Source organism: Papaver somniferum, chromosome 5, assembly GCF_003573695.1.
Source record: "Papaver somniferum cultivar HN1 chromosome 5, ASM357369v1, whole genome shotgun sequence".
NCBI lineage: Eukaryota > Viridiplantae > Streptophyta > Magnoliopsida > Ranunculales > Papaveraceae > Papaver > Papaver somniferum.
In genome coordinates this window covers 122,415,997-122,440,032 of record NC_039362.1, presented here as the reverse complement: position 1 = coordinate 122,440,032, position 24,036 = coordinate 122,415,997, and the positions used below count along the sequence as shown (strand labels likewise).

Here is a 24,036-nt window from a genome sequence, read left to right as displayed (position 1 = left end):
CTTGGCTTAGGTGTTTTGATACATCATTCTTAGGACTTACAACCAATGTTTTGAGAATCAACTTTGGCAAAATAAGAGTCCATATATGTTTTGAGCTATTATTGTTGAGAATAAATCATTAACCCTTATGTTATGAAGATTGGCCGAATCATTAGTCCCAGTACCTCTCTACCAATTTGTCAATATTTGTATATATATTTTTAAATCTAAAAATCCATTACCTTCACAAGTTCGAGTTTGAACGATACCCCTTATCATTATTACTACAACCACGAAAAATCTTTTATCAACTATCTTGTACAAAGAGGTGAGCTGGGAGAAATTGGTGAAGAATATAGGGACGGATCATATACCATTCTCTTCGCATGGATGTCCTCTACAACATATCCAAAATTCATAGTGATTGTATAAACGAGCAAAGAGATGTGGTTGAAACATTGTACTACATGCCAGCTGAAAATTTTCTGGAGATCTCCTGAAAGTTTACTGTTTCGCCTATTTCGGCCCCTAAACATGCTCAAAACTCGAAACGCTTCGTTAAAAAACCTTGGAAATCTTCTGAAAATGAAAAGACATGGGTAGACCGTGGAAATCCGACGTCGGACGAAGATTCTACAGCGTTTTCACTGAAAGACCAACATCTGAATTTTCTGATGACGAATTATGACGAAGTTCATCGTTCATCCACATTTGAATCAGGATCTACACCATCAACGCAAATCCTGACTTCATCTTCAGCCGATAGTCTCATTTGCTGAAGTCGGCGGTGCTTCTAGGGATGACTCCCAGATGATCGAGAGACATACAAAGTACCAACTTTCCAGCGTCTCTGAAAGGTTGATTCACCTCAGCATGAACATCTGCAGAAGTCTTCATCTTTAACTTCATATTTCTGGAGTGTTCGCCGGAAGACCCAGAAGGGTGGTTGTAACCAGAAGTCACCACTATCTGAGGCGAAAGACATGGAGTCATGGATATACCAATAACAAACGCGTAACAAAATGGTAACAACCCAACTCTTACCTATTTACAATTTCACTAGCTGTAGTGATTATAACGTCAGAATTTCGAAAACTTGCTCGTTCCCTCAAACCTGCAAAGACGAGCAAAATTCATTATTCAAAATGATAACTTGATAAAACCGTGAACAACCCACTGGTTTTTCAAAAACTAGACAGACGTCCATTCTACAATTGTGAAAACTCACATACAAACATTATCTCACCATGTATGATGGTCTACTTTCAACAGTTGTTCGAAATCAAAACATGATTTTACAAAATATATAAATATTTAACGTGAAACTCACGTAAATTTGAAAAATATATCTATATATTTTTGCTCCCTCGCACGAGCATCTGTCTTTGAGGAGAGAGTATATTTTCAAGGATTTCTGAAAGCTCGAAGATATAAATTTTCATGAAAGTTCATAAATAAAATTTTATTACTAACAGACGCACGTTTGTTCAAAAAATTCTCTCGTACGAGCATCCACCTTTGAAATGAGAGTTTATTCCATTTTGTGAAATTTCACATATTTAAAAATATAAATTTTTTTTTTCGTGAAAGCTCATAGACAAAATTTTTATCATTAGACTCAGGTCTATTTTGTTTGTTTCTTAAACTAAAAAACGGACGAACGAACGTCCGCGCTAAAACGGATTCCTTTCTTGGGCCTGAATCCGTGAATCCTAAACCGACCAAGGTTCCACCATCAAATCAGCGATTCTACATCAATTTGTGCTCGCTGGATGACGCTCTATTATGCCACTGGGGTTTGCGCTCAAACCATGGTTTGCTCATTCAGTCTAAATTCGATAACATTTTATCTTATAAGTTCAATTACTTATTTTTGTCTGTACCTGGAAAATCACCATTTAATGCTGACTGAGGAACATAACTGTTCCTCACTAAGCAGGGGACTTAATATATATGGTGGATTTTTGACAAGGGTAAAATTGTAAGACCACACTCCAGATCCGGCAATCGGATGAGTATTGAGACTCATGTCTCTTATTTAAAGCATGAAAGCTCATGCCATAAATCTCTGACGGAGAAGGCTGTCTCTCAGAGTATATGTAGATGTGTAGTCTCCCAACTGAGACCACGACACACCACATGAATACTGAGCAATTTCAGTAATTATACATGCTCCTGATCCGGCAATCGGACGAGTATGGATATTCATGTCTCGCATGAAAGCTCGTGCCGTAAATCTATGACTGAGAAGGTTGTCTCTCAGAGTATATGTAGATGTGTAGTCTCCCAGCTGAGACCACGGCACATCTCATGAATACCGAGCAATTTCAGTAATTATACATGCTCCTGATCCGGCAATCGGACGAGTATGGAGATTCATGTCTCGCATGAAAGCTCATGCCATAAAATCTCTGACTGAGAAGGCTGTCTGATGTGATCTCAATAATGTTGTAGTAATAAGTTCGTTGAGGCTTGTGAAAGCAAAAGATTCTAGACTTAATAAAACTTAAAAATAAAGAAAACTTAACTCAAAATTGATTTCAAGATATGAGAAAATAACCAAGACACTGATTCCACTATTACACATGAATGAATGATGGTAAATAACCCAAAACTCTAATTATCTTTAAGCCCCTTATTTTCTTAACTCACAAATAATCAGACAAATTCTCAAATATTAATTGTATCCCCTAAGCATAGATTATCTAAACAAAGTATAACCTATCTAATTGAATCACAACTAATGAAGAAAATTATGCAAACAATTAAAAACTCTGCAAAAGCAGTGATTGAGTGAATTATAAATTAGAGAAAATAAAATAGTTACCAATTATTCATGCATAAATAGCTTCCTCATTGCCTTGGTTGTGAGAGAATTAGCTCATCATCATGTTGGAAACACACTCAAAAATCATTATTATTTCTCAAAGGGTGTTTACAAAGATGAAATGGAGAAAATGATGAAAATCGGGTGTTTGCAACGTTTATAGTTGTTGCAAACACTGTTACAGAAAACGATAAAGATGAACTATTGCTGGTACTGTAACTCTGCGACCCTCGTATGAATGTCGTTGTCACTGTAGCATGAACGACAGCCTTTGGTGGTCTTTGTTCTTCGTGTTCTTCGCAGCAGCAGCAGAAATGGTGGTCTTCTGCAACTCGATTATCTCGACTTTCTGATGCTCTGAAAGTCTCCCAATCTCTTTGTAACCCTCCTCAGTATCCTATCCGCCTATTTATAACTCTGAGCAACAATAAATCTCTAGTAATTGCGAAATATTTTTGATTATTCTTCATGCAGGATCCGGGAAAATATATTTTCCTTTTCAACTCTTTGACGCACTCTGCTGGTGTCTAGTTCTCCATATTTATCTCTTCCACTTTCCTATTTTCAGCAAACACGTCCCAAACGGAGTCAAACTCGTTGAGAACACACGTTGTTCTTCCAAAAATAAACCCGAGCTTTTTTCTAACCTCTGTTGCGTTGGATTCTCACATATCTTCCTTTTTATATGATTCTGATTCACTTACGAACCCTGTTTGACTGAAACAGGCGTAAACCAATCCATTCCAGCATTGAAATCCCGAGAAAATCTCCCCAACAATTAAATTCAAAGATACGCAGGTGAAGGTATTTTTTTCCCGCCCAATCTCATTTTTCAAACGAATAAGAAAAGGTGTCCCCCTAACCAAATCGGGGGTGCGACAAGCAGGTGACGCTCTGGGGTGTAAATAGTGAAGAAGGTGCCCCTTATCCAAACTAAGAGTCCGCATAGCAAATGTCATCCGGGGGGTGCTCCGAGCAACTTTTCGAGCCGAATTTTCCAACAATATTTATTTCCAAAAAAATACCTACAAACACACAAAACACCATAATAAGGACGAAAACGAGTACTAACAATACGAAACATTGAGGAAAAATTAGACACATAAATGCGTCTATCAAATACCCCCAAACTTATTATTTGCTAGTCCTCGAGAAAAACTAATAAAAAATAAAATCGAGTTAATCTCGGGAGGGTTTACCAGAGGAGTACCCACAAAACCATGACTTCTAATTGGTCACAAGTATCCAAAGAGCTATGAGGACATACAAATTCTCAACCTATCTCCAAGTAACTAGAATGCCAGAGAAATTAAAGGTGCCAGCTCTAAAGCTGACTAAAGAAAAGGGGAGACACATCCGCAACACTGCTAGATAAAGAGATATCCGTTACACAGCTAGATAAACATTGTAAGATGCGTCCGCTGATTTACAGCTGGATAAGATTAGGAGAGAGATAAAGATGAGAGGGACATCTGCTACACAGCTGGACTAATTACGTGTGATGAGTTAAACCAGTGCTAGAAAGATCTTGTGCCAGATTGAAAGCGGACTAACAAAGCAACCAAATGTATCTTTCTTCGACTCTTTCATAGTGCTCAGTAGAAACAACGTCTTCTTCGGTCTTCAACTGTTGATGATAAACTATCGAACCTCATAGAACCTTGACAATTAACTCTTCTCTTCGATTTCTTGCTTGACTTAAAAATTTCTACTTCCCTATGGCCTTATTGAACAAAAAACTAATTATATAACAAAAAGAACGTAATGACGTTCTTTTTTTTTTCTATTTTCTTTTTCTTCATTTTTTTCATTCATTTTTTTTTTCAAAAGTTACAAGACAAAAATTTACATGGCCATGAGAGAAGGACTTTAAAACTTGGATCTTCGCAACTTGTGATGTCTTGGTATCATGAGTTCCAACAACTTATATCATTTGCTCTTATAACTTCTTGTAACTAAGTCTTCAACTTTGATTTTTGAATTATTCTTTTCTATTGTTGCTTTCTAAACCTTAAACGTCTTCAACTTTCTTCATATATTTTGATGTCTCTTCTTTTGTTAATGATGATAAGTTTCTACTGAGAGAGAGTCGTAATCCAGTAACTAAGACTACATTGTGAGGTTGCTTTGTTTTTCTGGCATTTCCTGACCTACTTGCCTTTCCATCATGGATGGTTAGGTCCATCACGGTTACCCTCTAAAAGGAACAAGTTCTCTCCTGAATTTCAAGGATCTCAATGTCTTTTTCTCTAATGTCTCAAAAGGTTGTTATCCCTAGCATTCCAATTTCTATCTTTTCGGTGAGAAACAGTATGTAAACTTAGCTAACCGGATACCATGTGACGCTAGAAGTTTCAAAAGTGCAACTAAAAAGTTCTTCCCCACCCCCAAACTTAAATCTAAAATTGTCCTCAATGTTTCTAATGAAAGAGCAATACCAAAAGTAAAATAACACGAGGAGAAGTTGGAAAGATAGTACCTGGGTGAAGAGAGAGAAAATCAAAAACTAATATACAACATACAATCGCCTCGATGGTCAATCAAGGGTAAGCAGGGTCCTCCATAGGGACCTCCTCAACATCACCTATAGGAAAGGGCTCTAAAAAGAGTTTCAATCGCTGACCGTGAACCTTTGAAGAACTACTACCATCAGGTGTCTCGATCTCAACAGCTCCATGAGGAAAAACAGTACGGACTACAAAAGGACCGGTCCACCGAGAGCGTAACTTCCTGGGGAATAGATGCAAACGAGTATCATACGGAAGAACTTTTTGACCTGGAGAAAATGACTTTCTTAAGATATTTATATCATGCACAAGTTTCATTTTGTTCTTATACTCCTTAGCACTATCGTATGCATCTCTACGAATCTCTTCCAGCTCATTGAGCTGGAGTTTCCTATGGGCTCCTGCCTTGTCAAGTGAAAAATTTAGCTGCTTAACAACCCAATAAGCTCTATATTCTAACTCAACAGGTAAATGACATGCCTTGCCATACACAAGCCGATAAGGCGACATTTCAATGGGGGTCTTAAACGCAGTACGGTAAGCCCATAAGGCATCAGTAATCCTAGACGACCAGTCTTTCCGATTAGGATTAACTGTTTTCTCTAATATACGTTTTATCTCCATATTGGAAACCTCTACCTGACCACCAGTATGTGGATGATACAGGGTAGCTACCTTATGTGTAATACCATATTTCTTCATCAGAAGCCTAAAAGGCCCATTACAAAAGTGTGACCCTCCATCACTAATTATAACTCGCGGTGTACCAAAACGTGTAAGTATATTATTTTTCAAGAACTCAATCACAACCCTATGGTCATTGGTTTTACATGCAACCGCCTCAATCCACTTAGAGACATAGTCTACGGTGACAAGGATGTAAAGGTTACCAAAAGAATTAGGAAACATACCCATAAAGTCAATACCCCATACATCAAAGACCTCAACAATTAAAATCGGGTTCAAGGGCATCATATTCCTACGGGAAATAGTTCCTAATTTCTGGCAACATTCACAAGTAACACAATAACTATGGGAGTCTTTAAACAACGAAGGCCAATAGAATCCACACTGCAATATCTTAGCAGCAGTTTTCTTAGCACTAAAGTGACCCCCACAAGCATGATCATGACAAAAGGAAATAATACTGGACTGGTCAATCTCAGATATACATCTCCTAATAATTTGGTCTGGACAATACTTAAACAAATAAGGATCATCCCAAAAGAAGTGCTTAACCTCGGCTAAAAACCTAAAACGATCTTGTTTACCCCAATGTTGGGGCATTCGACCAGTAACAATATAGTTCACGATATTCGCATACCAAGGTAATTGGGTAACAAAGAAAAGTTGTTCATCAGGAAAACTATCACTTATAGGAAGGGAATCATCAGGGGAATCAACAACTAGCCTAGACAAGTGGTCTGCTACTACATTTTCGGCACCCTTTTTGTCTCTAATGTCTGGAGAGAACTCTTGCAACAAAAGGATCCACCTAATCAATCTAGGTTTTATATCTTTCTTAGACAAAAAATATTTCAAAGCAGCATGATCAGTATACATGACTATCTTAGAACCTAAGAGATAGGGTCTAAACTTGTCTAAGGCAAACACAATGGCTAACAGTTCATTCTCGGTAGTGGTATAGTTCAACTGGGCATCATTCAGAATTTTTCTAGCATAGTAAATCACATGAAGTAATTTGTTTTCTCGCTGACCTAACACAACACCAATTGCATAATCTGAAGCATCACACATGATCTCAAAGGGTAGGTTCCAGTTGGGTGCCTAGACTATGGGGGCGGTAGTGAGTAAAGTCTTAAGCTTCTCAAAAGCCTCTAAACAAGCATCATCAAAGACAAACTTAACATCTTTTGCAAGCAAATTGCAAAGAGGTCTAGAAATCAAGCTAAAATCCTTAATGAATTGACAATAAAAACCTGCATGCCCTTAGAATGACCTAATATCTCTTACGGTTTTTGGGACCTGTAAAGTCTTGATAAGGCCAACTTTGGCTTTATCTACCTCTATACCCTTAGAAGATAGGATATCCCCTAAAAAAATTCCTGATCGAACCATGAAATGACATTTCTCCCAATTAAGCACTAGATTCTTTTTCTTACACCTAGTCAACACTAATGACAAATGATCCAAGCACTCATCGAAAGACGAACCAAACACTGAAAAATCATCCATAAGGACCTCTAAAAACTTTTCTACCATATCGGAAAATATGCTCATCATGCAACGCTGAAAAGTCGGAGGGGCGTTACATAGCCCTAAAGGCATGCGTCTATACGCAAAGGTAACGAAGGGACAGGTAAAAATGGTTTTATCCTGGTCTTTTAGGGAATAACAATCTGATTATATCCATAGTAGCCATCTAAAAATCAGTAATGACTATGTCCAGCTAATCTCTCTAGCATCTGGTCGATGAAGGGAAGGGAAAAGTGGTCCTTCCTAGTGACCTTGTTCAATATAGGTTTTATCTCTCCAAGTCCTAGCTTAAGGTACACATGGTATGGGAGTAGGTTCACACTGGCTCCTAAGTCAAGCAACGCTTTCTCAACACGGTATTTACCTATTGTGCAAGAAATGGTAGGGGACCCTGGGTCTTTATACTTAGGAGTAGTGGTATTCTGAATAATGGAACTCACGCGACTAGTTAGAAAGGATTTCTTTTGGACACTAAGCTTACGCTTTCGTGTACACAAGTCCTTAAGAACCTTGGCATAAGCGGGAATCTGCTTAATCGCATCTAATAATGGAAGTTTGATAGTAACCTGCTTAAAAACCTCCAATATATCATTAAAGTTGGACTCCCTCTTAGTTGGAACTAGCAGATGTGGTAATGGGGATCTGGGAACAAAGCCGGACTCATTAGGACTCTCATTGGTCTCTTTAGAGACTCTATCAGTCTCCTCATTTTCTGGTTGAGAAGGGTGAACTACAACATGTTCACCATCAGCCATGGCAACCTTATTGTCGACTTTCTTTCCACTCCTAAGGGTTGTAATAGAATTCACGTGATTGTACGATTTTTCTCCTTTTGGATTAGGATCAGTATGACTAGGGAACCTTCCATCTTCTCTCTCAGTAAGGAACTTAGCTATTTGGCCGACTTGAAGTTCTAATTTAGCAAGAGACTGGGAATTATTCTTAAAATTCTGCTTGGTTTCCTCTTGAAAATTAACCTGGCTCTTTACTAACATTTTCTGACTTTGTGATAGCATATCCTGGCTCTTTTTTAGTATACTAAGAGATTCCTCTAAGCTAGTTATTCTATTCTCAGAAGGGTTTTGGAACTGGGCTTGACCTGAAGAATTCTTATTATAACCAAAACCTGGGGGAGGATGAGAATTACTAGGTTGACCTTGATTCTGGCCTTTAGACCAAGAGAAATTAGGATGGTTTCTCCAACCAGGGTTGTAGGTCTCTGAGTATGGGTCAAACTTCTGACGGTTCTCGAACCTAGCATTGTTATAGACAACATGGGTTGCTCTTCACTAACATGACCTTCCCAAAAAGAGTTATTGGGTTCTAATTCACAACTAGAGACTTGAGAGGCTCTAATCCTATCATCAGGTTCAACAAAGACCTATGTTTAGGCTGATTCAATTCCAAAGCTTCTAACCTTCTAGACAAAGCAGCAAACTTAGCATCTGATGCAAAACTCGTATCTACCATATTGGTGCTACCTCTATTAACCAAGAGTCTTTTAGGGGGTTCAACACAAGACTCCCACTGTTGGGATTTCTCAGCAACAACTCTTAAGAAGGTAAAGGCATCCTCAACACTTTTACTAGTGAACTCACCAGCGCACATAGACTCGACCATGGATTTGGTCGAATAGTCTATACCATCATAAATAATCTCTACGAGTTTCATCTTATCAAATCCATGGTGAGGACACTGGGATAGAAGATCATTGAATCTCTCTAAAAACCTATAAAGAGACTCACCCTCTTGTTGCACACTAGCACTAATTTTCTGCCTAACAGCTGCAGTTTTATGCTTAGGGTAGAATTTCATATAGAAAGCAGCAATAAGTTCATGCCATGTTTCAATGGATTTAGATGGTAGGTTGTTTAGCCAGGTCTTGGCTTTCTCTTTCAAGGAAAAGGGGAACATCTTAAGTTTCAAAACTTCATCAGTAAGGTCTTTTATTCTAACTGTCCCACAAATTTCCTCAAAGTCCCTACTATAAAAATGAGGGTTCTCATCATCTTTTCCTAAGAATATAGGGATCATCTGAAGAATACTAGGTTTTATCTCGAAATTAGCCGTATTGGCTGGCAATTTAATGCACGAAGCTCGGTTGGTCCTAGTTGGGAACATGTAATCTTTCAAATTTGCCATCGCTGGCACAACTGAAGTACTAGGGTTACCTTCCTCACGAAGAGACATATTTTCAAAACTGAAGTTTCCAAAAACAGGGCTCTCAAAAGAAGAGTATTCGAGCTCCCTGTCATCACAAGAAGAACTACTAGTTTTTTCACTAATCAAACGACCTAGAGTGTCTCCTTTCCAAGCCCGTTTTCTAATGACCTCGGGCATACACTAAAAAAAACAAAAGAAAAATAAAAATAGAAAAAAAATCCTAAAAGGAAGGGAAGTTCTATGCAAACACAAACAAGGCTGACTCTACCACATCAAACCTACTGATTTCTAGCAAACAAAAAGCATGATGGCTCCACTTAAATTGTTCTAGACCAGCTTCTAATCCTTCTAAAGGGAATTCGTTACAATTTAAGCAAACCCCTACGGAATCAATCCGAGTCAAAGTAAGTTGAATCGAGACGAGGGAAGCTCAGTGGAGCTTTGATACCCAAGGTCTCACCGGTATTACAAGGCGGTGCAGTCACGCATTCAACTCACAGAAACCATCATGAACTTCGAAGTATGTTAAAAAGAGTAACCAATATTTTTCGAATGACTTTACTATTAAGCTCGTTACCCTATCAGTCTCGTTCTATTCCAAATTTTAAAGCTTAGGTTCGCGTTAAGTATCGTTTTCCTAAGGCGGGCAAGAAGAGAACGGTGATGAAATCCGAACCCTTATATTGTATGGAAAGTCCTTTCCCTTTACTAGGAAATTAAAGCAGCCGTTTTCAGTTCCTCGACATATATTCACACGAAGGAAGACAGTAACTCGCTGACAGGGGATTCGCGAGTGTTTCGACAAACTTACCTCCCGTTCCAGACGGGGGATGAACCGCTGAAGTCGACTCGGGCCACGACTCCTATGTCATGTACGAACCCGAGGGACCGAGACGATATCGTAATCGTCGTCCTTCTCTGCACACAGTTTATATTTAAACTACCCTTTCGTAGGGTTTAAAAAAATAATGTCCCAAAGTTTAAAGTCCAAAGTCCAAAAATAAAGTGCAAAAGAAAAGGAAAGTTTAAAAAAAAAATCTAAAAAATTAAAATCTCTCTCTTTTTTTTTCTCTCTTTTTTTTAAAATAAATAAAAAAAAAATCTTCTTCTTTCGCTCCTTTCGCTTTGCCTTTTACTCCAAGTCTTTAAGTATTCACCAAAAGCTTTGGCAAAATTTTCTTTCGCTCCAAATTCCAAATTCTGTAAGGGAAACACAAAAACCCAAAAACGTAAAGAAGAACAAATAAAATAAACACAAATAAAAACCTAAAAAAGAAAAAAAAATCTAAAAAAACTCTAGCCTAAAGACAAGCCCGCGTCGGCGGCGCCAAAAATTGATGTGATCTCAATAATGTTGTAGTAATAAGTTCGTTGAGGCTTGTGAAAGCAAAAGATTCTAGACTTAATAAAACTTAAAAATAAAGAAAATTTAACTCAAAATTGATTTCAAGATATGAGAAAATAACCAAGACACTGATTCCACTATTACACATGAATGAATGATGGTAAATAACCCAATACTCTAATTATCTTTAAGCCCCTTATTTTCTTAACTCACAAATAATCAGGCAAATTATCAAATATTAATTGTATCCCCTAAGCATAGATTATCTAAACAAAGTATAACCTATCTAATTGAATCACAACTAATGAAGAAAACTATGCAAACAATTAAAAACTCTGCAAAAGCAGTGATTGAGTGAATTATAAATTAGAGAAAATAAAATAGTTACCAATTATTCATGCGTAAATAGCTTCCTCATTGCCTTGGTTGTGAGAGAATTAGCTCATCATCATGTTGGAAACACGCTCAAAAATCATTATTATTGCTCAAAGGGTGTTTACAAAGATGAAATGGAGAAAATGATGAAAATCGGGTGTTTGCAACGTTTATAGTTGTTGCAAACACTGTTACAGAAAACGATAAAGATGAACTATTGTTGTTACTGTAACTCTGCGACCCTCGTATGAATGTCGCTGTCACTGTAGCATGAACGACAGCCTCTGGTGGTCCTTGTTCTTCGTGTTCTTCGCAGCAGCAGCAGAAGAAATGGTGGTCTTCTGCAACTCGATTATCTCGACTTTCTGATGCTCTGAAACTCTCCCAATCTCTCTGTAACCCTCCTCAGTATCCTATCCGCCTATTTATAACTCTGAGCAACAATAAATCTCGAGTAATTGTGAAATATTTTTGATTATTCTTCATGCAGGATCCGGGAATATATTTTCCTTTTCAACTATTTCACGCACTCTGCTGGTGTCTAGTTCTCCATATTTATCTCTTCCATCTTCCTATTTTCAGCAAACACGTCCCAAACGGAGTCAAACTCGTTGAGAACACACGTTGTTCTTCCAAAAATAAACCCGAGCGTTTTTCTAACCTCGGTTGCGTTGGATTCTCACGTATCTTCCTTTTTATATGATTCTGATTCACTTACGAACCCTGTTTGACTGAAACAGGCGTAAACTAATCCATTCCAGCATTGAAATCCCGAGAAAATCTCCCCAACAATTAAATTCAAAGATACGAAGGTGAAGGTATTTTTTTTTCCGCCCAATCTCATTTTTCAAACGAATAAGAAAAGGTGTCCCCTAACCAAATCATGGGTGCGACAAGCAGGTGACGCTCTGGGGTGTAAATAGTGAAGAAGGTGCCCCTTATCCAAAGTAAGAGTCCGCATAGATAATGTCATCCGGGGGTGCTCCGAGCAACTTTTCGAGCTGAATTTTTAAACAATATTTATTTCCAAAAAAATACTTACAAACACACAAAACACCATAATAAGGACGAAAACGAGTACTAACAATACGAAACATTGAGGACAAATTAGACACATAAATGCGTCTATCACTGTCTTTCAGAGTGTATGTAGATGTGTAGTCTCTCAGCTGAGACCACGGCACATCATATAAATACTGAGCAATTTCAGTAATTGTTTTATATAGAATCGACAGATTGGACGGCTCCTAGACAGATTGCCTGCTAGTATTGAGCGATAACGTTTTCAGGATGCAACCTGGTTTTTCCTAACTATATAAGAGAAATATGACGCTCCAGCAAGCTTATATTACTCCACCCTCAGATAATTAATGCTCCTAGACAGCATGCCTGCTAGTATAGAGCCATCAAGTTAATTATCTCTAATCGTCTGAATATCCAGCAATATTCTACGATTCTTCGTAATATTTCGTCACTTCAATTCGTGGTTCTTCCTAGCAGAATTCCACGGGTTAGTGATAAATATTCAACGCACAGGCATCTGAGCATCGAATAAGCCCTAACTAAAATGGTGCAAGTGTACTTAACAATAATGCAAAGACCAGCAACTGAATGCGCAAACGAGCATTTCAAAAATACGAATGAACGATGAATCTATGCAAAATAGGAAGGAAAAATAATAATAATAATAAAATATTAGCAAAGGCGCCAGGGGACTGGGTTCACCAGCCGTCCAGTCATGCCGTGAACAATCTCGCGCCCAACTTTATATTTTATTATTTTCCCTGATCTCATGAAAATTCTCTCGTTCGAGCAAATCTCCTTAGTTTCAAGGAAATTCTCTAATCTCATGATATTTTGTCAAGGAAAATAATAAAATTAGGGAAAGGTGTCGCGGGACTGAGCACCAGCCGTGGCCGGTCCCACACCTCACGTCCCCATTATTTTATTATTTCTCTCAAACCATGAAAATTCCTTGATCTTATGAATTTTCCCTAAACCCATGAAAATATTATAAAATTAAGAAAATTTATGGGACCGGGCTCTAGCCGGCCGGCCATGCCCTAGACGATCCCACACGCTTCTTATTTTATTATTGTTATTTGTTTTGTTTTCCTCGTTCCATGAAAACTCCCTGATTTCAACAAAATCCCTTGGTTTCAACAAATCTCTTTGATTTTATGAAGATTCCCTAAAATAATGAAAAAATTACATAAAATTGGGAAGAGGGCTGGGACCGTGCCCCTTGGTCGGACGGCCATGCCTTGGCTATTGCCGGTCCCACACTCCATCATTCCCTATCTTATTAATATTTTATTTCCCTCATCTCATGGAAGTTCCCTAATTTCATAAAACTCTCCAATTTCATGGGATTTCCCTCAATTCAGAGAAAATACATAAAATTACATAAAACTGGGAAAATATTGTGGGACCGCTTGCTAGACGGCCGACCATGTCCTAACCCTGGCCGGTCCAACACCTTGCAATTCCCTATTTTATTTATTATTTTTCATCATCTCATGTATTTTTCCTAGTTTCAGTAAAATCCTGGATTCTGCATATTTTCTCAAAATGTTGCTCAAACGCGCACAGAAAAATATCAAAACTCTCAGGACTGAGACACGAACAACATGGTGACACGGGCGCATCCCCTCAACCGACCAAGGGTGGCCCTGAGGCTTGCAAGTGTCCGATCCCACATGTTTTAACTATTTTAACCTAATTTGCTCAACTGCTCATATTAGGTTCAAACTCTTTCCGAACAATCGAGAGTTTGCTAAAACGACCATCTATTGGTTCCACGGCCACCAACAGCCGGTCCCATGACCTCTTGGCCGGTTCCTCATCTTTTCACGGATAGGTTTTATTATTATCTGTCGCTCACATGAGCATTACTTTAATAAATCATTAAACCAGCATTTAATCATTCTTTCACCAACTGGTCCTCAAGAGACTTTGGTATTTTGCTCATTCGAGCATCTGGGCGTTACATGGTGAACTCATCATCCCATGTAGTCGGTACCTGCGTCACTCTGCGGTTGATTTGCAATAAATCATCATTTCAGTAAAATTAGGGTTTTGAATTCAGAGCTCCGCTGAAACATGATTCTAAGCAGATTCAAATACTCTGATAATTTTATGTTAATTCCATGATCAACATTTTTATTTATTTTACTCGACCAGGCAGTCAGTATCTTAAATTAATATTTTATTTTGTCCTGCTACCAACAATTCATCAAATGAGCGGCATTTGCTCAAATCGGCAATATTTGCTCGAATTAGCAATATTTGCTCGAACCAGCAATATTTGCTCAGATTCAAGAATATTGGTTCAACTATCAATATTCAATAACTCAGCAACACAGCTTGCTCGTCTTAGGTAGTCAACATAATAATACCTCGTCTCAGCAGACATATTTAATTCACGAGTCTCAGAACATTTGCAAATCATGTTCAACTCAGTAATACATGGACTCATCGTCCCATAAAGTCAGCAACTGACTCAACAACCATGAGATATCAATTATGTCACATGGGGGGATATTAACTAGGGTTTTGGTCTGGCGGTCTACGACACGTGTGTTCACCCACGACGAGAATGTGAGCAAGTCGTGCAATCAGTTGGAAGAGTCAACAAAGTAGTGGGTGGGAAATTAACCAAGTCTCCGCACGATGAGCAACTGGTTTTTACACGATTTCCCACTTCCCCACTCTCTGATTCCAGCAACTATCACACTTCATGAGATCATGTTTTCAACTCCGACATTATAAAATGTCTCTGAATCCTGATTGAAAGGACAAGGTTCGAATACTCGAACATTCATCAAAATAAGCAATTTATCGGAAAGTTCATACATACAATCCTTCGTCTACACGAACTCATCATCTAAGCAATTACTCTCAATTGAGTAAAATTCAATCATTCAGAGCATTCTTACGCTGAATTCACAACACACCTACAATCTCAGATCACCATTGATCCCACACATTTCTCAGCTTCCCTTCTACAGATCAACCCATCCTCTCTTGTGACCGAATTGACTCTGGAACGACCATTGTCCTTGATTTAGGCCGGAGTCCTACAGATTGATCTCTCGAACTTAAAGCACTCCCTTCTTGCATTGCATTTGTGTGAGGTTCAACATTTCGCTCGGTTCAAGGAGTCTCCACACAGACGTCTCCTCAATTCCGTAAAAACCAGCAAATCGTTTTGCCCTATCTACAATTAGTTTTCCCATATTTTTATTCAACGTAGATGAGAAGAGAATAAATTCTCTTTGCCACGACAAATTTGTTGAATCACAAAGAAAAATCTAAAAATTTCATCGATCACTAGTTTGTTCATGTTTTTTTTAGCCTTCAATACTTCTCGTTTTCCATCAATAGGTATAATCAAACTTTAGTCTCCAACTAAATATATAAAGTTTTGCAAGCAAAGGTATCTTATGCACTTGTGGAACCCGACAAAAGTAATCCTAACCGCCAAGCTGAAAAAGATTTTGTATGAATAGCTTTAGTCTTTATACTCCCTACATGAACACTTTAAACATCTAACGACCAATAGTTGCAGTTGCAATAGGTGCATTAGCGCATGTCTAGCAATTAAGATTGCGGCATCGAACTTCTTAAATACTTCAACTACGAATTCATTATACAAAATAATTGGGGGTATTGTCCTTTTAGGATGGGTGACTTAACGCATCAACATACTTTCAACATAATCAAGATAACTTTCTTCAGACACCAAAATTCCAAATTCGTTGCTTAAACGAACAAACATTGCATGGACCTTCAAATTTTGTATGCAAAGCTTATGTGGGTTGAGGAACCTTTTTTACGTAACCATGAACTTTACTTAGTTCTTTGAGAACATCATTGTGTAGTTTAGTTAGTGTATTCAACAGTTCCTGGCAATTTATCTGTGGTAATCACATCAGATATAATCTAACTCTAGCTACAGATTTAAAACAACAGACAAGAGAAGAGTATACAGTACATACCTATGATGAGGCCTACACTGTGACGATCTTCATGACAATGTTCAGAACATTTCCATTGAGATAACATTTTTTTTATGATACTGTATCATCTAGTTTACCATCCTAGATTGTTGTTTCATACCTCTGCAGTATTTCTTTAACAAACTTTACACTGCTTTTAGCAATCGAATGTAACTTTATGATCACCGATATTATTAGGTATATCCCCAAATGTTGCGAAAAAATCGGATGTATCTGTATTTGTTGACTGATCTCTTCCAACTTGAAAGACTCTTGGACTATCCAAGGATGCCAATGTCATCTCACATGTTTCTCCAATAATGTTATATCCTTGAGAGATATCCTTGCTAAAATCATACAATTACTGGAACATTCCAAGCAGAATACATATACATTATTTTTTTCATAATCTTATTCCACGTGGATGAGAAGGGAAAAATCTCTCTCTACCAAGTCAGGTTTTATGTTAATCAACCATTGTTTAGCGAGTCAACTAACATTGGTAGAACTACACAAGAGTTATCCAAAACATCAGGATTTATCTCTACGGATTGAATCTGATTCCTCGCGCACCTGACTTTTACCACTAACGTAATGCTACATCTCGATAAAGTATTTTTTAACATAAACTGAAGATTTAAATTAGTATGTGTTGTCACTTTATGCTGATGATTATTTTTATATTAATTGAGGCTAACCTTACTAGTGTTACACCAATTTTCTTAGTCGGGGCATTCAATATTTTAGCTCATAACTTACGCAAATAATCAATTTTGATAATTATCCAATCTTCTTTGGTAATAATCTTGATGATGATGTTTAGAGCACTTTTAGTGAGATACTTGAAGTGAAACCAATAAATGAAAAAGAGAAACACTTCAGCTCTCTTTTCCTAATTGGAAAAAATAAATTTGGTTCTTTGACGAAGCAACAGTTGGGTATGAAAATAAATTAAATTAGAAATCTAAAACCCCTTCACAGGGAGAACTGCCAACACAGTCGGGTCATTCTAGTTATTGGTAGAACTAAACAAGATTTATCCAAATTATTAGGATTTATCTCTACGAGTTGAACCTGATTAAGCAAATACAGAAAATTTGGTCATTTCCAATTAAAGTTTTATAAACCAGTAGAGTAAAAAGCTATGATATGAAGTTTACTTGCCATAAAATTTTGTTATCTATTGATTTTGGTCAGCTTTACCATGACAAAAGAGACTGCATCAAAATTTTGATCTCTCATTTGATGGTAAACCTGGTTGAACCTTTGTTGTACTTCAGTTTGCATAACTCAATATAAGATATTTTATGATGACACTTGGGTGGTAAACAAAATAAAAATTCTACCAATATGTCCGAAGTAAAAGAAAAGGTATGTTGGTATGTCCGAAAATGGTAACCAGCTAAAAATTGGTTAACTTTTTACCTTTAAAACATGGCCTTGTATATCTCATGGCGTGCGGTGATTCCAAATAATCCATCAGAAGACAATTTGGCGATCAGAATCGATTTTTATGTGATGAATCCTTCCTTTTTGGCATGAATTTAGTTATATTAAACTTTTGCAGCAACAATCACCTATTGGATTGAGGAATATTTTCCAATTTTCGAAATCGGATTGTTTGAGTTTTATCTGGAACAAATGCTGCTATGAAGTTTCATTCGGATAATGTGGCGATGACGAATATGATATTAAACAATTCATCTTGTGCTTTAGAAGCGAATGGAGAATGCTCGTACGAGCTGCTTTAGCTGTTTCCCCATTAGCTATCTGAATGTACAAGATCTTTTGTCTGTCAAAAGTTCTGCAAATTCTTAAGCTCTACTATTCGGAGTGATGCTCGTTTGTAGAGGGATAGTCATATAGATCGACCGGCATTGAGGGAACGCATTACAGACGATGCTCTTCTGCATTTATCTAACAGGAATCAAGGAAACTTGAGAACTTTGAGTCTTCTGCTGGTCAAGTGTTCTAAGATAACAGATGATGGTCTGAAACGTGTGCAAGATTAATTAAGATGAATGTTCCAGGATGTAAGAGACTAACTGTTGAGGGGATCCTTAAATGCTTGAAGAATTTCAAGTCTAGAAATACACTACCAAGTGGGATTAAGCAGGTAAGAGTTGGTGAACGTTATGACGTGCAACATATATACTTTGAATAGTTGAAGTCCTTAATTGGTGAGGATAGATGCAGACAGAATTCCAATGTTAAAAATTCGAGGTACTATGGACACCAGTACTCCCTGTCTTTTAGTGATGATGATTATGCCATGGATATTGAGCTTTGCCCAAGATATCGGTTCTTTCGGATGGTTTATGATTGTCCAGCAGATAACTTCCAAAGTAAAAAGGAGAACCTCATTCATGCAGTGAATGTATATTTTTCATTTCACGGTGTTATCAATGCGGTCGGTACATCAATGACGCCGAACTTGCAGAAACTTTTTGTTTAGAGCCACTTTGCTCAGATTTCTGGAATCAGGTGAAGGCTTGAGACATCATCATCCTTCATGTAGGTTTTTACTTTGTACACCTACATGTTCTTTTAAGGCATTTACTGTAGTTTTTGCTTTTTTTTTGTATGCCTCAGACCTTTTTTCATTGTTTTTAAAAAAAACAATGAAACTGCTAAAAAGAATGGGCAATAATCCAGTAGTTACAAGAACAACTGTTGGGCTGTCGACAACACCAAACATTGATTGAACTACACAAGAGTTATCCAAAACATCATGATTTATCTTTACGGATTGAATCTGATTAAGCAAATACAAAAGGTTTGGTCATTTCCAATTAATTTTATCTAAACCTATAGAGTAAAATGTTATGTTATGAAGTCTAACTGTCGTATAATTCTATTGTCTATTGATTTTGGTTAGCTTTCCCATGACAAAAGAGACTTCATCAAAATTTCCATCTCTCATTTGATGGTAAACCTGGTTGAACCTTTGTTGTACTTCAGTTTGCATAACTCAATATAAGTTATGCTATCATGCCACTTGGGTTGTAAAACAAAATAAAAAGTCTACCAATATGTCTGAAGTAAAAGAAAAAGTCTACTGGTATGTTTGAAAATGGTAACCAGTTAAAAATAAGTTGAATTTTTACCTTTAAAACATGGCCTTGAATATCTCATGGTGTCCGGTGATTCCGAATAAGCCATCAAAAGACAATTTGTGGATCAAAATCGTTTTTTATGTGATGGATCCTTCCTTTTTGGCATGAATATAGTTAAATTGTACTTTCACATCAGAAATCACCTGTTGGATTGAGGATGATTTTCTAATTTTTGAAATCGGATTGTTTGAGTTCTATCTGGAATGAATGCTGCTATGAAGTTTCATTCGGATAATGTTAAGATGACAAATAGGAGATTAAACAATTCATCTTGTGCTTTGACGCGGATGGAGAATGTCAACTGTAGGTATATATAAAAAAACGAGTAAACTGCCAAAAAGAATGGGAAATTAGTAAACAGTTACAAGGCCAGCTGTTAGGCTGTAGACAACACCAAACATTAGTAGAACTACACAAGAGTCATCTAAAACATCATGATTTATCTTTATGGATTGAATCTAATTAAGTAAATACAGAAGATTTGGTATTTCCCAATTAAAGTTCTCTAAACCAGTAAAGTAAAAAGCTATGTTATGAAGTTTAACTGTCGTAGAATTATGTTGTCCATTGATTTTGGTCAGCTTTCCCAGGATATAAGAGACAACATCAAAATTTCAATCTCTCATTTGATGGTAATAAACCTCGTTGAACCTTTGTTGTACTTCAGTTTGCTTAACTCAATATAAGCAATGCTATGATGCCACATGGGTGGTAAACTAAACGAAAAAGTCTACCTATATGTCTGAAGTAAAAGAAAAAGTCTACTGGTATGTCCGAAAATGATCACGAGCTAAAAAAAGATTAGCTTTTTTACCTTTAAAAAATGGCCTTAAATATCTCATGGCATTTGGTGATTCAAAATAAGCCATCGGAAGATTATTTGGGGATCAGAATCGATTTTTATGTGATGGATCCTTCCTTTTCGGCATGAATTTAGTTTAATTGAACTTCTATAGCAGCAATCACATGTTAGATTGAGGAAGATTTTCCAATTTTTGAAATCAGATTGTTTGAGTTTTGTCTGGAATGGATGATGTTATTCAGCTTCATTCGGATAATGTAACACTTCAAAAATTTATATCGTGCTTTAAGCCCAAGACTTGGCCTATTTAGATAAGTCGGAAATCGTGTAGTGTGGGTATAGAATCCAAATACGGAACATTCATTTCCGTTGTTGAGTGCTTTTATCAATTTTTACGCTGCTTAAAACCTAAGTTGGGAATGTCTCTAGAATATGTCAGCTCAAATCCTAAACCGGGTTGCTGTGAAAACTCTCCTAAACGTGTTGATAAGTCTTCATGCAAGTAGAAAAGTGTCAAGGGCGTTTTGGTGAAGGAATAAAACTCCAAATTTCTTCTTGGTATTTGTTTTCGTCCCTGCTTTCTCTAGATTATTTTATTTATTTTTCTCCCATCTCTAACACCCCAGTGAACAGCGAGTGTGGGAGAGTGAATCATTCGTAGTTTGTTTATATAGCTCCTTGTGTTGCAGTAGTGCGAAGAGGTAAAGAGTCCCTCTCTCAATTTCAAATTCTAGTCTCTTGACCAAGTAGTTGCGTAAAGTCTAAATTAAATTTTTGTTAAATGATCTGAAGCTTCAAGAACAAGGCTGCAAATTGGTGTTCTTGCTTTGCAATTGAAGATTGAGGTAGGGGTTTCTTCTCTTGAGTTTAGTTTTTCTGTACCAACATTTCTGCCATGATTTGATTTCAATAGATGTTTTCATCCCATTTTTATGCTGTTGACTCTACTTTATTTCAATGTTCTGATAATGCTTAACATCTTTGTAACTCAAGCCATTCATCCAAACCAAAGATTGATTATTTTCTCTAACCATGAATTTGACATGTTTCATGCATAAATTCCCTTGTGATTTACCATGGTTTTGAGTTCTTTTGAAGCTACATATGATTTTGGACTTGATTAAATCCCTTAATTTCTGTGTTACCCTTGCATATTGTTCTAAATGATTTTGGGAAGATTTAAAAATGTTCGCAGTACGTTGTCGAAGTCCCGTTTTCTATCATAAATATAAGAATTTGAATTTCCAAACTAGCCTTTACCTGTTTGTTAAAATGATCCAAAGAACATTGATATAAATAAAAATATGAATGAAGTTCTTTCTTGGATTTTCTTTACTTTATTCTTCTCACTACCCTACAGCTTCAAATTTAAAAGTCAATAATATGCCTCACTTTACATCATTGGCTTGATTCTTTGAAATCCGTGTTTGTACAAACCAATTTGAAAAGTGTACTGCATTAACATGTAATTCATTTCTTTAAGGTTTTCTTTTCTGTATGTTTTACTAAATCACCCACTACTTCGGTTACTAATCAGTTTTGCCTCTTTAAATTAATCTTGCTTTTCTGGATGCGTGTTTTCAATCCTAACATTTCAAATGTATTGATCATGTGCTTATGGTTGTTGGATTCTCTTCTCTTTTGGGCATGGATATATATACTTCTCGGTTAGTGGCGCATTTTTAAATCCAATTTTTGATTGTAAACGGCTTACTGGTAAGGTTTTGTGAATGTTGCCAATATTTATATTTTTGTAAGTATTTAGTTATGGATTTATAGGGTTTCATAACTTGATTTTGTGGAGGTTTCGTTGACGAACACTGATTTGATTCAGAAACTAGTGGACTCTACTTTAGGACCATCAGGCCCACTGGGGCACCCTCCACCTCGGTGGCTATCCGGAAGATCGTTGCGGTAATGATGGTTGGTAACCAGAACTATCCTGACATTGGCACTGGCCTTGTAGGATCAGAATCTCGCAACAATTATGTCTCAGCGAAATTATCAATGGTATTGCACAATAGCGTCGCAAAACAATTTCAAAAATGACGTCAGCAAGGATCATGAGAAAAATGTGATAGTCTTGCGAAAATTAGAGAGCTTGCGAAATTAACATTTGTAAGGTTGCGAGAATGTCGCAAACCACATCCGAAAATAAAGGACAAATTAGCTGTTATCCACTATGTATTTCCTTATAAATAGTCATTCGAGTTGTAAAGAGAGGGAGAGATCTTTTTGAGTAAGAATCAAGTAAATAGGAGAGAGAAAATCCAAAGCAGAGATCATTCTTGACTTCTTTATCTTTCTTGTAAGAACGTTCAAAAATTAATCAATAAAATTAAGAGTGTAAACCTAAAAATGAGTTGATCAACAATGAAATCATATGAGGGGTGTAGTGTAAGATTTCCTGCAACTATATAATGGCGCTAGAAACAGGGATGAGTTGAAGATTATTCTAGAGAAAGCTAAAGATTGATATTGAGATTTGTGAAAATTTAAAATGATTGATTAAGAATTTTTCATAATTTCTTGCAATACTGTTAGCATTGAAGAAATGGCTAGAAGAAGAAATACATCTGAACAACCGACTACTATTAGAAGAAGCAAAAGAATTGCTGGAAGAGAAAGAAGTGAAATGGGAGAATCTACTAGAATGAGAAATAATAGAGAAAATCTAATTCAATCGCCAATTCAACAAACACTAGTTCATGAGGGGAATACAGATTATGACAGAGTGAGCGTACACACTTGGCGATCAAATTCAGCAGAAGAAATAGAAGAAGAGCAACAAAATAGAAATTACAGACAGGAAGAGAGAAATCAAGAAGCAGATGAAGGAATAATTCATGGAGGTGAGGAAATTAGAGCGTTAGAAACATTGAGACGAAGAATACATGAAGAAAGAAGAGCTGAGGCAGAAGAACGTGCGAATTTAACAAGACAAAATCACGAATTAAGGATGGAGAATATCAGATTGCAGAATAGAAGATCGAGAAGTGTTACAAAATCATATTCCAGATCGATTAGAAGAGAAATGAGGCAAAATTCACCCGCGATCAATGCTGGAAACAATATTCAAGAAGAAATGTCAAATCCTAATGAAGAATATCGCGAAAATAGAGAAAGAATTGATGATCGTTACATTCCACAAAATGAAACTTTTGATGATGGGCAAATTGGAGGAAATCAAGAGAACGGGCAAAATCAGAAACAAAATAACCAAGATGGCAAAGGAAATCAAGAGGAAGGAAGAAGAATTTTACATGTGAGAGAAACTCAAAGAAACCAACAGACGATTGAAGAAGAAATTGAAAGACATAATGCTGAACAAGCACGTTTAATCTGCGAACGTGAAAGATTGAGAGCGGAAATGGAAAAACAAGAGTTTCAAGAGACAATTCGCCAAAACAATCATGACAATCGGGAAAGAAGGCGTATACAAAACCGGAATAACGATAATCTCAATGAAGAGTATGGTAGAATAAAGAGAATGGATGAAAGACAACGAATTGAATTGATAAAAAATGAACAAAATTATGGAGGGGAAAATGAACGACGTCATCATTTGCGAATTCAAGATAGGGATGAGGAAGAGAATCGCAGAAGAAGGAGAGATGAGGATAAAGAAGAAGAGATACAAAATTTCGCAAGAAAAGCTAGACGTGAACGCAGAAGAAGAGATAGCAAAATTAAAGAGACCAATGG

The 24,036-nt window shown here is 36.9% G+C and overlaps 1 long non-coding RNA gene across 1 annotated transcript; it reads left to right on the top strand.

The window, feature by feature from the left end:
• Nucleotides 1-20,913: 20,913 nt before the first annotated feature.
• Nucleotides 20,914-22,418, top strand: LOC113277752. The gene is made up of 3 exons (XR_003325131.1): nucleotides 20,914-21,032; nucleotides 21,124-22,047; nucleotides 22,166-22,418. It is a non-coding gene; the product is annotated as an uncharacterized LOC113277752 (long non-coding RNA).
• The last annotated feature ends 1,618 nt before the right edge of the window (nucleotides 22,419-24,036 follow it).